This window comes from Aedes aegypti, chromosome 3, assembly GCF_002204515.2.
Source record: "Aedes aegypti strain LVP_AGWG chromosome 3, AaegL5.0 Primary Assembly, whole genome shotgun sequence".
In the NCBI taxonomy this organism is placed as follows: Eukaryota; Metazoa; Arthropoda; class Insecta; order Diptera; family Culicidae; genus Aedes; species Aedes aegypti.
The window spans coordinates 167,891,269-167,910,120 of NC_035109.1; the positions used below are offsets into that span (position 1 = coordinate 167,891,269).

The 18,852-nt window shown below is 38.9% G+C and overlaps 1 protein-coding gene across 9 annotated transcripts in view; it reads right to left on the bottom strand.

The window, feature by feature from the left end:
- Positions 1 to 18,852, bottom strand: part of LOC5574135 (RIMS-binding protein 2) — a 232,902-nt gene that overhangs the window by 67,412 nt on the left and 146,638 nt on the right. The gene's annotated exons all lie outside the window — the stretch shown is intronic.

Here is an 18,852-nt window from a genome sequence, read left to right on the forward strand (position 1 = left end):
AGACTCCAGTCAAAGTCCAGTTCTCCTGGTTAATTTACCAATTTGTCTGCCTTACATAGCTGGGCTAGTCTAACACTGGCATAATGATAGAAGGAGGAAGATGAGCTATCCGGAAACTTATTGAGGGGGCTGAATGTTTGTTTTACTGTGGGCGTCTAAATGCATTAGTGAATGGACCTGCTACTAATTATTTCCTCACGGATCTGTTAAACTATTACTGTCGAAAAATAAATACAGTCAGGAATTTTAAAACGAGTATTTCTTGCGCTGAAATTACTCTTCTTTGTTAACCTGTGTAAGACCCACCAATTTACATCTGGCTCTCATTACATGCATTCCAAAAGCATCTAGTCTCATATGAAGGTACCTAAAAGTTCAAGGACAGTTTTTTTTCGATGGTCGGGGTAACTCCAGGAGTTATTGTTTTCCCAGGTGAATTGAATTTCTTTTTAAAGAAGGGAGGTCGGTAAAAATTTGATCAACCCTCTTCTCCGAACAGTTAATAAATGTTGTTTAAACACCTTAAATTCAATAGAAATCTGATATTTTGTATGCTTAGTTGATATTATGGTATCATTGATCAACTGATTCGTATAATTCTCTGGAAGATCTGAAACATCCGTAATATTCGGTATATTGACCTGAAGAGTTAGGATTTTTTCAAACGTCTTGTATCACCACAGCTGCGAATAGTTATACATTGGCGTATCAGTATTATCGCGCCCATTCTTATGTTACCTCGAATCTTCCTGATTAACTGTCACGCTTCTGTGAGAAGCGGCTGCTTGGGCACGTCAGGAGTTAATCATCAATATTAACCTCCTTTTCCCGAGCAGCCTAGATAGCCGCGTAGTGTCGGTAGCGGTTGTTTCAACTGGCTAAGAATTAACACTACGGACTGCCTGTTCCGGTGGTAAAAGTCCACCTCACAGGTGACCCCTAATTTATGGTGTGATGCGTACCGTGCCTAGGAATGAATGGTTAGGGGGGTCTAAATAAAACCTAACCGCTAACGGAGCCTGTGGGGTACCAGGGCGCCCTCCACAGTATTGAGTCCTTCCTGTGCTACCCGGAGCAATGGTGCAGGTGACCTTGTGTTTCTCCGAGATAATCGGCTGCCCTTCTTCAGTCTCTATCCTGAGGCTTAATAAGGGTGGGATTATGAATATGTTGACATTTAATTTAAATTATCACCTATATGGATTCGCATTATGCGTTTTAGACAGTGTATTCTGTGCTCTTTCGCCTTTGGCGACTTTAAATAGATACCGATCTGGTTTTTTCGTTGCTGGTCTTTTTCGTGCTGAGATTGCAAAAAGCTTAATCCTGCCTAGTTTGGGTAGTGGCTACGGTTAGGTTAGCTCAGATCAATCTTCAGCATAAAAGAACAGCAACGATCAATCTTTGCAGACTCATGCAAAATGGTGCAGCCCAAGTGGCGCTAGTTCAAGAACCCTACTTTCGTAGAGGGAACTTCTATCTAGGTAACCTTGTGGACCCAGTTTTTGCTACTTTTAGCAAACTTGAAATGGCAAACTCGCGCTCCATGCCCCGCGCATGCGTGCTCGTTAATAAAGCAATCGTTGCTACACTCATTTCTGAGTTAACTACCAGAGATGTATGTGCTGTCACAATCGATGTTTCTGTTGGTGACCTCAACAGGAAATACGTCTATTGTTCGGTATATTTACCACATGATGAACCATCCCCAACGGATGACTTCAAACGAGTTGTCATACACTGCGTAACAAAAGGCCTTCCGCTGATTGTGGGCAGTGATGCCAATGCTCATCACATCATCTGGGGCAGCTCGGATATCAATTTGAGAGGCTCCAGTCTGATGGAATACTTAAGTAGTACAGACCTTGGATTACTTAACATAGGCAATCGCCCAACCTTCATGGTTTCTAATAGAGAAGAAGTGTTAGACATAACGCTCTGCTCGAATAGAATCAGTCACGAGTTGACGAATTGGCATGTATCAGATGAGGAATCATTATCTGATCATCGCTACATCTTCTTTGAACATTCAAATGTAACTGCGCAGACTTTGCGTTTTAGGAATCCCCGGTCAACAAACTGGGAACTCTATATTGAATTGGTTGCGACCAAATTTCATGGATATTCTCCGTCCATTGAAAATCCAAGTGATCTGGATGATGCAGTTGATACTACAACATCCTTCATTATGGAAGCTTTTGAAGAAGTATGTCCTCTGCGGTCTGTAAAGACTACAAGAGGGACCCCATGGTGGAATTCCGATCTGACCAGACTCAGGAAACAATGTAGAAGGAGTTGGGACAGACGCCGTTCAGCTGGATCAGAGTCGTTCAAGTCGGCTCGCAAGGCTTACAAGAAGGCTCTTCGTTCTGCTGAACGATCCGGCTGGAAAAACCTTTGTACAAATGTTTCCAGTTTGAGTGAAGTCAGTCGGTTGAACAAAATTCTTGCAAAATCTAAGGATTTCCAAGTGAACGAAATTCGCTTACCTAATGGTGACTTTACTTCTTCCGATGAAGAAGTTTTAGAATGTTTATTCAATACACACTTCCCCGGATGTGTGGACATAGCATCTACGGATGAACCAAATGTCTTTTCATGTAGTTACGAGTCTCTGGCCTCGGCTCGCAGTATCGTAACTACTGAATCGATTCAATGGGCACTTAATAGTTTTGCTCCTTTCAAATCTCCAGGAGTGGATGGGATTTATCCTGTTCTGCTCCAAAAGGGATTTGAGTATATCAAACATGTTTTGAAAAAGCTACTTGTAAGCAGTTTTGCTACCGGGTACATTCCCAAATCCTGGCGTGATATTACTGTAAAGTTTATCCCAAAAGGAGGACGTGCGTCGAATGAGGAAGCGAAGAGTTTTAGACCAATCAGTCTGACCTCTTTTCTTCTGAAATGTCTGGAACGCATAATCGATCATCACATCCGTGATGTTTATTTGGCAAACATGCCTCTTCATGTGAATCAACATGCTTACCAATCTGGAAAGTCCACTGTGACTCTTTTACACAAAGTTGTATACGATATCGAGAAAGCATTCGCTCAGAAGCAATCGTGCTTGGGTGTTTTCTTGGATATTGAGGGTGCCTTTGATAACGTGTCTTTCGATGCCATATTGGAAGCCGCACGAAACCATGGGCTACCTACAATGATTACCAATTGGATTCATCAAATGCTCAAAAACCGACATCTCTTCTCGACATTGCGTCAAGCAGCGATTCGAAAATTGAGTGTTTGCGGATGCCCCCAAGGGGGAGTCTTGTCACCACTTTTGTGGAATCTCGTAGCAGAAACGCTATTGAGGCAACTCAATAATTGCGGTTTTCCAACTTATGGATTTGCCGACGACTATCTAGCTCTGATAGTTGGTATGTGCATAAGCACCCTATTCGACCTGATGCAAAGTGCTCTTCAGGTAGTCGAGAGTTGGTGTCACCAATATGGCCTTTCGGTTAACCCGAATAAAACATCTATTGTTCTTTTTACGGAAAGACGAAACCGCGATGGAATTCGACCTTTACGTTTTTTTGGCACTGAGATCAATGTGACTGATCAAGTAAAGTATGTCGGAGTCATTCTAGATTCCAAACTTTTATGGTCAGCTCACATTGATTTCAGAGTCAAAAAAGCTTGAATGGCCTTCGGTCAATGCCGGTGAACCTTTGGTAAAACTTGGGGCCTCAAACCCAAATATATCAAATGGATTTACACAACAGTTGTTCGACCAATATTGGCATATGGATGTCTTGTGTGGTGGCAAAAGGGCGAAGTGAGAATAATCCAATCAAAATTGGGCCATCTCCAAAGGATGTGCTTGATGGCGATGTCTGGTGCGTTCTCTACAACTCCCACAGCAGCGCTCGAGGCCCTTTTCGACGTTGCGCCACTACACATATATCTTAAACAAGAAGCACTTTCTTGCTCTTACCGTTTATGGGTACTGGATCTACTGGAGAAAAATCCAGTGAATCGTAGATCTACACACACTTCGTTGTTTCCACTTTTGGTGAATTGGGACAAAATGGTCCTTGCTCCAAGTGATCTCACAATTGCTTGTAACTTTCCTTACAGGACATTTACCACACAATTCCCTTCACGGGAAGAGTGGACGTCTGGCTATTTGGAAAGAAGTATATCAAACAATATAGTATGTTACACTGATGGCTCCCTTCTTGAAGGTAGAGCTGGTGCAGGAGTATATTCTCGTGAGCTAAGGCTGAATCAGTTTTACTCACTTGGTAGAAACTGCACCGTTTTTCAGGCGGAAATATTTGCTCTTATGTGTGGAGTGCAATCAGCACTTCAACAGCGCGTAATGGGTAAAGTCATATACTTCTGTTCAGATAGTCAGGCTGCTATAAAAGCTCTCGCTTCGGCCAACTCAAGGTCGAAGCTTGTTATCGCATGTCGAACTCAAATTGAGGAACTGAATTCAGTCAACTCTGTAAACCTTGTATGGGTACCTGGCCATTCTTCCATCGCTGGAAATGAATTGGCTGATGAGCTAGCTCGCGATGGAGCATCGCATGACTTCATTGGCCCTTAGCCGGCTATTCCAATTTCGAAGTGCTGGGTGAAGCTTCAAATAAACTCTTGGGCGGCAACTCAGCACAAGCAATATTGGAATAGTTTGGAGTCGTGTCGTCAAACAAAATTGTACATTACTGAGCCATCTCCAAAGGTGGCGAAGTATTTAACAAATCTGTCAAAGCAGAATTGCAGTCTCTTTGTCAGAGCGTTGACAGGCCACTGCCGACTCAACTATCACATGGCAAATATTCAGCGTGCTGACTCATTTGTGTGTGATAGTTGTGACTCCGATTATGGAACTTCGTATCACCTGATATGTAACTGTCCAGTTTTTGCGCAAATGCGATTCCGATTACTTGGTAAACACTTATTAAGTGAAACTGAATACAGAAGCCTGAATCTTCAGGACATCCTGTTATTCTTAACCCGCTGTGGTAATGAGCTATAGGCTCTCTTTACGCTCATGCGTTTTGCAGTGCCCTTTTTAGGGCGCTGTTCGAACCCATTGTGGTATGGAGCTACATGCTCTCATTTCGCTCATGCGATCTTCCCTCTTCAAGGGACCCCACTCCTATTTCCTCCCATCTTTCCCTTCCCTTTCCTCTCCCATCGGGTAGATGATGAAATAGGCTCAAATATGGCGATGGCACAAATCTCCCAACTGGTGGGGAACGTGCCTTTGGAGCCGGCCTTCTGATACCTGATACCTCGAATCTTCCTGATTAACTGTCACGCTTCTGTGAGAAAAAAAAAAAACCGTAGACGACGGTGACCTCAAAATAGCGTCACACGGATTTTTCAAAAAAATAATAACTTTACAAATATATTTGTCCAAATACTGAAAGTTTTTCACTAACCTGTGGTCAAACCTCTAACGCTTATAGAATAATGACACACATGGCCGTAGCAAGGTAGACGGTCCGTCAAGCTCATAAAAAAACAGCATCACATTGGTTCCGAGCTCATATCTTAGCAATCAGACAAAAATATTATAATTTTATTTCACGATTGGAAACATTCAAAACCAGCATTACAAGGAAAAATATCAAACAGAGTCGTTGCAAGGAAAATTGAGAATGAGGGCACCTATTTGGAATGCTTTCCAAACCTATACCTATATATTTCGGTGCCGCTTTGCAATCAATTTTTAATTTTGTTTCACAATTTGACACTTCGAGCGTAGATCTTCAATAGAAAAATATTGAACATGGTCGTAGCTAGGCAAACAGAAATAAGAGGCTGTCATTAAAAACTTTCCCAAACTTTATAAAAAAATCACAATTTTATGATGAACTGATCTTTGATTTTATTTCACCACTTGAATACTTAAAGTTATGGCTTCCAGAGAAAATTAATATTGCACATAGACGTAGTAAAATGTAAGGGTTTTAAGGGGTTTGCCCTATTTGTTGGTCTCATTTGCCTGTAAGCCCAAATTCAAAGTGACGAAATGAGGTTTTTTATTCCATAAAATTGATTGTAGAAGTCAGGTTATTGAAGTTTAAAAGAAATATACAATTTTGAAAACACCTAGAATTTATTTTACCTAAACACTAAAGAAACCCGTTTGCGGTTAGGTTTTATTTAGACCCCCCTAACCATTCATTCCTAGGCACGGTACGCATCACACCATAAATTAGGGGTCACCTGTGAGGTGGACTTTTACCACCGGAACAGGCAGTCCGTAGTGTTGATTCTTAGCCAGTTGAAACAACCGCTACCGACACTACGCTATCTAGGCTGCTCGGGAAAAGGAGGTTAATATTGATGATTAACTCCTGACGTACCCAAGCAGCCGTAAAATTATCAGGCTGGTTTTGTTGACGGCCGATCGAAAACGGATCAGATCTTTACTGTACGGCAAATCCTCCAAAAATGACGTGAATACCAGTTTCCAACGCATTATCTTTTCATCGATTTCAAGGCGGCATAGGATAATATCGACCACGTAGAGCTATGGAAAATCATGGACGAGAACAGCTTTCCCGGGAAGCTAACGAGACTGCCTACCGAGTGATAATGACGAAAGTCAAGGTCGAAACGTGTGTGGACAAACTGAGAGTTACGTCAGACCGGACGGAATCCCCAATGTATATCCAGATAAGGTTAGGAAGGTTATGCGGAAATGCCTGGACGAATAACAATTTCCAGAAATATGGAAAAATCAGGAACTGGTAGTGTTGCCAAACCCAAGACATCCGCCCGGGGATCCAGGATCATGTTTACTAGATACACTTCTTGTGGTCACGATAGATGAGAGGTACGGGTTCATTAGCGCCAGCTGGGAGTCCATTGCCACAGCGCTGCACAGAATGCTGGTTCCTGACTACTTGTGCCAGATTTTGAAGGGCTACTTCCAAAACCAAGTACTGCGATATGAAACCGACGCCGGCTCGAACGAGTCAAAAAATGGCTGGAGTCCCACAAGGTATGGAACCCTGGATGCAACGCTTTGGAACGCAATGTACGAGGGAGCCCTTTTGCTGGAGCTACCTAAGGGGGTCGAGATCGTCGATGACATTGTCCTGACAGTAATAGGTGAGACGCAGGAAGAAGTACAAATGCTGGCAACGGAGGTTATTGGCCTGGTGGAAGATTGGATTGAAGAAGTCAAGCTGAAGATTACCCACCACAAAAGAAGGTGTTAATAGCTAGCAACTGCAAAGAAGTAATTCACGCCGAGATCACTGTCGAGGGACATGCCATAGCATCACAGTAAACATAGCATCACTGAAATACCTGAGTGTAATGCTGGATGATCGGTTGAACTTCAACAGTACCGTCGATTATACATGCGATAACCCGGCAAAGGCGAGCAATGGTCCTTGAAGCAGTAAGAGGTGTCTTCGGGTTAGCGTATCAACATCGCTTCTTAAATACGGAATCGGGAGAAGTTTAACAGCGCGTTCCGACTCATTACTGTACTCAGTATATGTATCGATTCAGCCATGCGTTTTCATCATTCATTCCTGAGTGTATGGAGATTGAAGAAATGCCAGAACATTTTGTCTTCGACTGCCTGAGATTCAACATAGTATGAAACACAATGGCGGCTGCTTTCGAACCGAAAACCGACATCCCACTGGAATTGTCGGACCGACATTAGCACTCGACAAGTCAGTATGTTGAAGAGAGAACATAAAAGAGAACATCGCGCGTGATCGGAGTAGGCTAGATTCTTCGCCGGGTACTAGACGGAGTAGAACCTGAGACGAGTCTCGCGAAGACGGTCTTCTTTTTCAGTGATTGCTGAGTTTTTTCGTATTCCACTTTGTGTTTATACCAATTATGCGCATACTGTTCAAACCCTCACATGAACCTTTCAGCAAAAAATGATTGAGTTTGCATCACATCGAATCATAAATAGCCGTTTGAGTGAAATTTCATGCCAGCAAACGTAGCAGACATTAGAAATAATTAATCTTCTGCTTAGATTTATCAGCAACTTTAGAAAAAACTGCTCCGCCGACTGAGGTTTTTAATAACAGTTTACTTTGAACACAATACTTTTATCTTTTTCAGCCATAAAAAAACGATGGGCTGCATTTGACGTTTCGTGAGAGGGGAATCTGGGCTGCATATGACGTTGATATTTTTCCTCTTCGCGGGTCTCTCTCAGAGTAGAACGAGCGTAACGTAGTACCGGTAATTAGTCGTCGAGGCGTCTGCCAAGCTGAAGTTACCCTCCAACCGGAATAGCTGAACTGACCATGACAATTGGCCGACCACTATCGAGTCGGAGTAAACTAGATCCTCTTCTGGGGACTAGATGAGGTAAAACAGCACCGGCAAATGGTCGTTGGGGCGCATGTGAAGGCTAAGTCCTTCATCGGGGACTAGTCGCGTAGTAGCATCGGCAAATGCTCGTCGGGACGTCTGTGAACCGGAAGCTTCCTTCCACTGGAATCGCAGGTCGGTGACCTCGGCAAATGCTCGAATACCGATGCGGTTTGGGAGATCTTCCGCCACCGGGGAGATCTTCGTCTGAGTAGGATAGATCCACCGTCGGGGATATTCTGAGTAGTACGAGCGTATCACCGGCTTGAGTCGTCGGAGCGCACGTGAACCGGAAGCCATCCTTTACCTTCGGTGTATTTGATATTCAAAAACATCTTATCGTTTCCATAAGATTGGATTGAACCAAACATCGAATAAAAAAAATCTACTCAGTCCATTTTGAATGCACCTAAATCAATTTAAAACATAGATTGAACGGAACTAAAAAAAATGATTTTTAGACCATTAACTAAAAATCGCCCAACGCAAATACCGTATAGGGTGCAAAACCACTTGGGCACTTCAAAACATATTTGTGATCATGATTCACTTTGGCATGGAGTTTTTTCTAGGCCGAATTGTCTGAAACTTTGCAATGAGAAGCGTATTAGTAATACGTAAGTACCCCGGGGCAAGTAAGAATACGGGGTAAGTGGGACCATCCGTCATAGCTCGTTCAGGAAAAGTTTTACAATGGGGCATTTTACGATTACTTTTCTATTTTTATTGAACTTTATTTGCTATTTCCACCAAATTCAGTAGTTGCGGAAAACAATTCAAAACAGAACATATTCAAAAATTCGTCAATTATTGAAAGTTTACTTGCTGTATTTTGATAAATAACTTATAAATAATATATTTTGAACATATTTATACCTCTTTACGCTTTTTGTGAGAAATGTTTAGTTAAAATTAAATGCGATGTGATATATTATTAAATGTAGTGTTTCTTCCTAAAACGTTACGTATTTTATGGATGATCCCTTATGTACATCAAATATGTACTCAAAATAAAATATCTATAAGTCATCAATCTTCTTATTACAACGGTTGACTTACTGATGTGGTTTTACGCACGAAACTGGATGTGTCCCACTTACCCCATTTAGCGAGGCAACTGCGTCTAACAACTCATTGTACATTTTTTCTTCTAAGGTTGTCACAATTTCGAAATTATTCGATCAAATTTATGCACACACCAGCAAATATGTTGCCAAAATTTGACCGCGTTGTTGGATTTGAAAAACATTGACATTTAAAAATTATTCTGAACAATTTGTCTGAACTACCTTTTTTTATGTCCCACTCGCCCCGGGGTTCCTTATATTGTGGTCAAATATAAGCTCCGTAGCTTTCAGAAAACCCCACTGCCGAAGTGAATCAAATGTGCCAAGAATAGGATCCGGATCCCTACCTTGTGGCAAAAGTCACTATGCGTTTACTTCAACATTCAATAAAATGGGAAAAATGTGAACGCATGGTAGCTATCATATCACCAGAGGGAATCAATTAGCTCAAATCACAGACAGACATATCAGCTAGAGCAACTATCAATGGATCATTAAAATGACCAAAACGGCCGCTATGAAATTCATCGATAGCGCTACCGAAGTCTTGTGTGTTTGACAGAACAGCTATGCTCAGTCCCATATACGGTGGTGCCGCTGTTTTGATGCGGTGAATGCCGAAAGTGTCACCTTCAATGATCAATTCAAAATATAGCGAATATTAATGCACTATGTTAAAAAAAGAAACTGCATCGACTATTCGCAAACTAGATAGTGGTTCGCAAACGTCAAACTTGAGCAAAAGCGATTCGAGCTCCACGAGAGCAGATTGCCAACTAGCAAGTATTAAAGTTGAGTGCTGTTTTGTTGAACTATGAAGTAAGTTCTATTGTTATGTCTGTTTTTCTGTGAGTAAATCCCATGGGCTTCTTCTTCTTCTTGGCATTAACGTCCTCACTGGGACATATCCTCCTTCTCAGCTTAGTGTTCTTATGAGCACTTCCACAGTTATTAACTGAGAGCTTTCTTTGCCAAAGTTGCCATTTTCGCATTTGTATATCATGTGGCAAGTACGATGATACTTTATGCCCAGGGATGTCAAGGAAATTTCCATTATGAAAAGATCATGGACCGACCGGGAAACCGCATGGATGAAGTGCGACATACATGGGGGAATTAAGGCTTAGTAGCCCGTTATTCGTTTTGGAAACAATGATGACTTTTCAGCTTGCATTTCAAAGTGATAAAACTCAGTCTTGATAGTTTATATTGACTTGGAAATGTATCACTGTACGCGCTAACATGCATAAAGTATGCTGATACTTTTTCAGCTGTGTCAGTGCAAATCTAACTGATTCTTTTTGATTCGAAATCGTGAGATGAATTAGCAACAATCATCAACGACGCGTACAAATTTCAATGATGGCCTACTTCGCCTTAATGTACTCAAGCCATTATTTCTGATTGCATTTTATCTCATAGTTGGATTAGATTCATAAAAAATCAAATAAGTTTGAGTGCAACCCTGTTTTTGTCATAATCCATTATACAATGGAAGGATGACCCATAACTACACACAGTTAGTTAGAAATATCGTAATCAATAAAACATTTGTGATCTTCCACCATCCACGCTCTAACGGTGACAGGCTGCGCTTAATGTGCAATATCAATATCAACCTTATTGAAGAAGTTTTCCATGCCTGGTGCTGCCACTTTATGTGGCAATATTTTGCTTCGACGTATAGCGACATATGTATATATAGCACGGATAATAAATTGGGATGACTGATCAAAACGTTACATCCGTCGGATTGTTATGTATGGAAAACAACCGAATTGTAATATTCGTTCTACTTGTAATTATTGGCGTAGGCTACAATACTGCCAACTGATGTGTGTGGTTTTGTCTTTGTTTCATGTTTAATTTTGATATCGATCATTTTTGGCACGGTTCAGATTTGGAAGCATTAAACACCTTTGTATATTAGACAGTTATGCCTTTATGGGCAGTATAACCCAGTTTAAACTACCAAAAATGTGACACATTTCTCAATATCGCTTACGTTACTCCGCTAAATTCCATCAATACAACACTTCACAGATAGCATACAGGATATTTAAAGAAGAACTGAAAAATGTTCCGAAAGTCCGGCCAAATGACATTGAATTATGTTGCGCAAGTTTTCCAAGCCAGAAAATAGCGGCTGTTGAATACCCAGTTTACTACCAACAAAGAATGTTAATATGCACTTTGCTACCCGTGGCTGCAAAGTTCACTGCCAACAAAATGTGACAGAAAAGAAATGTTCTGGCGGCCACAGGATGGGTGGCCATGCGAGTCATGTAGGATGATGTACGCGTAGGGGGATTATGGGCACAATGAACACATGTTCATTTTAAGATTATGAAACTAAATACTTTTTAGTCAGTTTTCAGCTTTTGGTTTGAAATGATATCATATGTTAGGAATGTAGTGTTTTTATGGAAATATTGTATTTTAATAAATTGAATATATTCTCGGAGAATAAGGGAGTGTCCATTTCATCCCGTGTGTTCATTATGCCCCTAATCCCCCTACACACTGCCAGGATACTGTGCCAAGAAATGATGGTTTGTGTTCGTTCCCGATTCGACTCCCCAAGAAACATCATCCACCATGAGAGCCATTTCATTAGGGTGTTTTGAAAATTTTTATGATATCGTCTGATGATATTTTTTAAACGCTTCATTAAAGGTTAAAAGCATATCACTTATGCTTCATGTCGTGCAACTTCCCTTTCAGCCGATAAAGCTTTTCTGGGATACTAAATTTCGGTATCACCCTGCTATTCTATTGCCCTCAGGATTTTCTTCCTTGCCAATTGAAACACTATCTGCTGCTTAAAAGAGTGGGAAAATGTTGTGGAAGCTCGTGGAAATGCAAAAAAAAACTCTTGTTTTTCATTCTTTGGTGCATGATTACTTGCAATTCATGGATCCATTTTTTTTTTTCCTGACGTGGAAGCGGTGTGGAATGCATGATGTTAGGATGTGTGGACCGTGAGTAAGTGAAGTGACACTTGGACGATTCTCAGCTGTACATGAAATGTGCGAAGTGCAACTGAATGAATAACAATCAGCTGCGCCATGCTACAAAATGTAAATTTATTACAATTTACAACGCAATGAAGTAAGAAAAATATTTTAAATGATAATATTCAACGTTGTCTCAATGTCATTTTGATTAGGAATGCATTTCAATTTGTTAAATAAATTTTATGGGCTAATGTTCATCAAAGATAAATTGTTTGATTACGAAAAGTGCCACCATTTCAAAAATATAAATTAAATGATATATAGAAGCAATCGATACTTAACGGGCAATCGATCATTTTTCAAAGAATTAGACGATGAATATTTTGCAATAGGAGTTATTTTTAGAAACTTGGTTTGCCCTGTTAGTCAAAACGTTCACATGATTATAAATTTACTGTATTATTGTGCTATTGATTCAGACCTGGGTGCAAACATCCATCAGACTACGTTCGAGCAGCCCGTGTTCCGCAATGATCGTTTTTTTCATTCTTGGCGCTAGGTTTTCTCCAGGGAATACAGAAATTAGGACAAATGAGACTCAGTGGTACCGATATGGATGACATATTCTCATACACAAATTACTCTACTCGGTAGGCGTTGGGTATGCGGGTTGTGTCAGGTTGTGAAGTGATAGTTTGTTTCATCGTTTTTCCTCGTTGTTTCGCTCGGTCCATATGTCACTATGCCTTATGTTTTCCGTTTGGTATGCCGAAGTGTTTTTTTTTTTGTATATTTTCACATTCACATTCAAGTGTAGGAGAGGTTTGGAGAATTTTCATACTCGTGCTTGATTATTGTAACTTGTTTGCGCATTTTGTGATGTTTTGAGGTATGACTAATCATTCACATTGATGATTACTTTCATTTGATTGTCTTGGTTTTCTATTTGATCTTGTTTAGTTTACGAAGTTGTGGATGTTACACATTCAATCTATCCGGTAAAAATTACTTATTTTTGAACTACCGAGAAAGCCAGTAAACTAAGAAGTACTGTTAAATTCGGAAAAAAGAGATTTTCTTTTAAAATTTTTGATATCAGATACAGATAAAAAATAAAACAAAATAATATTTGACCTTTACTTACGCGTTGTGATAATTTAAATTTCACTGAAGTTTTTGGTATGTACTCAAAAAACCAAGTAAAACTTTACCGACCGCTCAGTAATCTAATCTGGGTGTGAACAAACTGTATTTCATTTAACAACAACCGTTTGAAATGCAGTGAACGTATATTTTAGTTGTAAGAGAAATGTGAATAATAGTATGTAGGTTAGGACAAATAAACATTTAAAAATAGTTCGTAAATCCAATTTATTCATCTTAATTACCATCCCAATGAGAATAATAGTATTTTGTGTAATTTTTTGAATTTTTGGCGGTGACGTGGTCCAAAACGTAGCTCAAACACAATCGCAAGAAAAATATATGCACTGAACACATATTTTATGTTGGTTTTCATGAAAAATTAAAAAAAAACTCTAATTTCTGTTTAGTATTTTCAACATAGAATCTTAATAGGAAACAAATGTTTGGTACAAAGTTTCATGATGGGGTATCAGGTATCAGACCTTAAATTTTCAAATTGCCACAATTTTGAAACCAATTAATTTTAAATAAATGTTGAAGTACTGTTATCCGGGGTAACATTGATCAGTTTTTGGGATATTTCTTAAATTTATCATTTGAAAATGCGGATGTCGCAAGCTACATATTTTTAAAACAATAACTGACACCCACCGCTCGTGACTGTATACTGTATTGTGGTTTTCAAAAGAATTAAGTACGTTTAAATAAATGTTTTGAGTGATTTTTTGAATTAGCGGATATGGGGTAACATTGATCATCTATGTAAACAACGTTCGGTAATATTGAAAATGTCGTTGCTTACTCAAATCATGCCCCCTGAAGCCGAATATAAAGACGAAACACTTACAAATCGTTAGCTTTCTGATTTATTTAAAAAATAAAACACTTTGAACCGCGGGATACGCCTACAGGTAGGCGAATTCTGCATTCTTATTAGTACCGTGAACCGGGGGCAAATTGATCACTTTTTTACAACTTATTGCTGTGTTGTCCTTCTTAATTCAAATATTGTCAAATAAATTTCGACAAAACCAGTACTCCATTGATCTTTATCAGTTCATGTAATTGACTTTTCATGAAATAATATTTAACATATCATAAAAATTGTTTTAATATCAAAAAATTAGAATGACACATTGGGGCGAAATTGATCACTATAAAATAAAGCAAGTTTAAGAATAAAAAATAATCCTATCTACTAAATGTGGGTCTTCTGAATCTGAATATGATATCAAAATGTTTACAATTCGAGTATTTGATCATTTTATTGCAAAACTAAACTTTGATAATCTCCCTAATACGCCTAAATGTAGGCAATTTCCCTGGAAATAAGCACATTATTTGAGAATAAATGGTTTTATGAGCAAAACACTATACTTGCTATGCTGTATGATATCAAAAATGAGTTCAGTGGTTCATACTTAAGCTTACACAACATTGTAAACACTCAAAGATGACATCTAGGCATAGCACCAGTGGATTGTTTAGCACCGACATTTCTAGCTGTATTGTTTACACCTTCAAACAATGTGAATATTTCTATGCAAAACTGACCCCAACGAAAATTAAATAGTACAAAAACATCAATAGGCATCTATAAACTTGAAAACATGGAATGTCTGTGGTGCCAACGAAACCTTCGGTATCCTTGGGAGGAAATGTTTCTTGTTACCGACCTGATCAAATTCGCCCCTATGATCAATTTGCCCCCGGATTACGGTAGTTCGTTAATTGAATAAACTTATGAAAGATTTAACAACGGAATCGTTTTTGGCGATGCCATTTTTAGTAACAATAGCATTTTCCTTGCTCATACCATTTGCAGTACTCATGTGAGACATGAATCTTCGGCAGTGTCATCCATAATGATAAAAATCATTGATTCATAAAGTTGACAAATTTACACATGAACGAAGCGCAATTTTCGCAAAACCTCAATTTAGATTAGCATATGAATGTAAGAAAGGCACTATTCATGCTTTGAGTATATTACATCAATAAATGATGATTCTAACATTTTACGAGAAGGTTCATACCGATCAATGTTACCCCGGATTACGGTACATGTGGTTATTTGGTCTTACCATCCTTGGGTGACGTATCCAAGCTGACCCTGCCCCTTGTCTGGGGAACTGAAAAAGCGAGGGCACGGGAGTCCAAAATGGCATTACATGGATAATTAATTATCCCGTTGAGCTAGAAAGTTGGTGTCTTCGACAAAGTTGTTCAGCAGTTCAAGGGCTATATGGCGATCGAAAATCTAAATAAGAATTTCTTCGCTAGGTGCGACAATTTTAAATTAATCCACTTTGATAATTTTTACCTCCAGATAGCCCTTGATCCGCTTAACTACTTTGCCGAAGACACCAACCTTCTAACGGTTAAGAATCTTGGGATATGGACGATAGAAATAAAAATTGTCACTAGCGCCACCTAGCGGATAAATTCTCAATAATATTTTCATCGTCATATAGCCCTTGATCTGCTGAACATCTTTACCGAAGACACAAACCTTTTAACTAGCTAATAAGGACCTTTTCTACTAGCTAATAAGGATCTTGAGATATTAACGATTAAAAAAAACTTACTAGTGCCACTTAGCAAATAAATTATCAACTAGAATTTTCACTTCCCGATAGCCCTTGATCTGCTAAACAACTTTTCCGAAGACACCAACCTTCTAGCTGATAACGATCTTGAGATACAGTCGATTAAAAAAAAACCGTTACTAGCGCCACCTAGTGGATTAATTCTCATTTGGATTTTTTTATCGCCATAAAGCCCTTGATCTGCTGAATAACTATGACGCAAACACGAATCTTTCAGCTGGTAAGGATCTTGAGATACAAATGATTGAATAAAATTTGTCACTTGCGCCACCACCTAATATTTCTCAATTAGATTTTTCATTGCTATAGGGCCTTTGATCTGCTGAACATCTTTATCGAAGACACCAACCTTCCAGCTCATCGGGATATCCAGATACCCGTGTAAGGTAAACTTTTTACCCCTTGTGTCCACGCTTTTTCCGTTACCCAGAAATAGAGGAGGGGTCAGAGGGGACCCAAGGATTGTAAGATCAACTAACCGTATGTACTTCAAGTATTTCAAAGAACAACATTTTTCAATTTTAAAAATTTTGGTGTATTGTTAGCATAAATTTTATGATGAAATAAGAATACTGAAACAGGGTTGCGATCAGGGCTGTGCATTTTTGAAAGCATTTTGTGAAACACGAAGGCTTGGTTGTGTCGTCTCGGTGGAGATGAACAACTGCGTCGCTCATTCGTTTCTTTGCCGCATTGAAAGCAACGAACAAGAAATGGGAAATGAAAGAGTGAGAATTTTGTTTCATTTGATTTCATTGAAATCCATCAAAATATATAAAATTGAATTTTACCTATTTTTGCAATAATAATGTATGTAACTTGTTAGGTAACAAATAAAGACAGAGAAATTATGCGGGCAATCACGTCGTTCATTCGAATTAATGAGCTCCTAAAGTTAGAGACTACCGAATGGAAGGCCAGCTTGCTGCGGTGAGGCTCCGATTTATGACGCGCGATGCACAAGCAGCACGAAATAAATGAGAGACTACACTTGCTGCGATGAAAGAAAAGGTTTGTCGGATTGAAATGAAACAGTACGGTTTCAATTGAAAGGCGAGCTTGAGTCAGTCAGTTTAGGACTGAAAATGCTTTCAATGAAATGAAAATGTAAGGCCCTGGTTGCGGTTGATCTCCATCGCGAACGATCAGTCGACGCATCTTCGCGATCCAACATTCGTCAAAATTAATTTTTAATTTTTGCATCACGAAGAGCATCGCAAAATGCGAACGGAATCAATGCCGAAGAAGCAAAATGAACACACTGAAAAGTTGCTCGCGAAGGCCTTTCGCACGCAGGATTCATTTATCCACGCGCTGTTCATTCTCGTGATCCATCACATAATTGCTTCTTTTCGCAAAACCAAGCAAACACTCTGCTGGTCGCATCGTGTTCTGAGTACACGCAATCCGACAGAAGCACGCTTGAAGCACACAACATGAGCGTGGATGGGTGCTGATGGCTATGGCTTGGAGCGCTACCTCTTCGTAGCTTATTGCGCAACATTTGTCTGGCTATTGTTAGGTACAATTACAACATAATATTGATAGCATATATACGAATCGCAAAATAAATCGATTTCAACACTTATTGTTAGCGAGATATGAAAGTATAGCATCGCACTATAAGAACAATAATTGCTTTTGTAATTTTGTTGTTTAGTTAAATTTAATGTATATGTTGTTGTAAAAAAATGAGAGGTCTGGGAGATTTTGATTGCAGGATTTCTACCATTTAAATAGACTATACATAGTAGGTACATTCAAGTAAATTTCATTTCTTAACACACCGAGGACGAAGCCTCAAAATCAGTTGGAACGCTAAATTCAACCCACTATATCTCAGCTGTCCTAAGTCCGATTTGTAAAATTTTGGCACCTACAGAAATGTATGGGCTTCTAGATTCATGTCAGATTTTTGAAATATTTTTAGGAACTACTGTTTGATTTGTAGTACTTAAAACACCGGAGCAAGTCCTAAAAAAATTTCTAACCGGCAGTAATTTGTAGATAACATAGAATTTATCGCGATAACCTATAGATTTTTTTATTGTATGATGATCGTATTAGTGTAACCAAACAATTGGCATTGAATTTTTGATTGTTAGCTGTTCAAAGAACTACAATATATTCACAAAACTACGTAGAATACAGAAAAAGTGCATTTTCGACTATAACTTGAAATTTATCGCGATGACCCAAACATTTTATGATCTTAAAAGTTACTTATATTTAAGGCCATCAAATTTGCAGAACACTGATAATGAATTTCTGTTGGAAAAACTACAATATTTTTACAAAATATTGAAAAATACAGGAAAATACAGGTTTTCTACAGTAATTTCATATTTATCGCAATGACTCATCAGTTTTATAATTTTAAACTCTTCGTTTGTTTATGAGAAAGAAATTTGCTGAACATCGTTGATCGCTGTTTGTTTAAAGAACTACAATATATTCACAAAACTGCGTAGAATACAGAAAAAAATACATTTTCAATTATAACTTGAAATTTATTGCGATGACTCAAACATTTTATGATCTTAAAATAGACTCATATTTAAAGCCATCAAATTTGCAGAACACTGATAATGAATTTCTGTTGGAAAAACAACAATATTTTCACAAAATAGAGAAAAAATTCAGGAAAAAGCAGGTTTTCTACAGTAATTTCATATTTATCGCAATAACTCATCAGTTTTGTAATTTTAATCTCCTTGTATGTTCATGAGAAACAAATTTCCTGAACATCGTTGATCG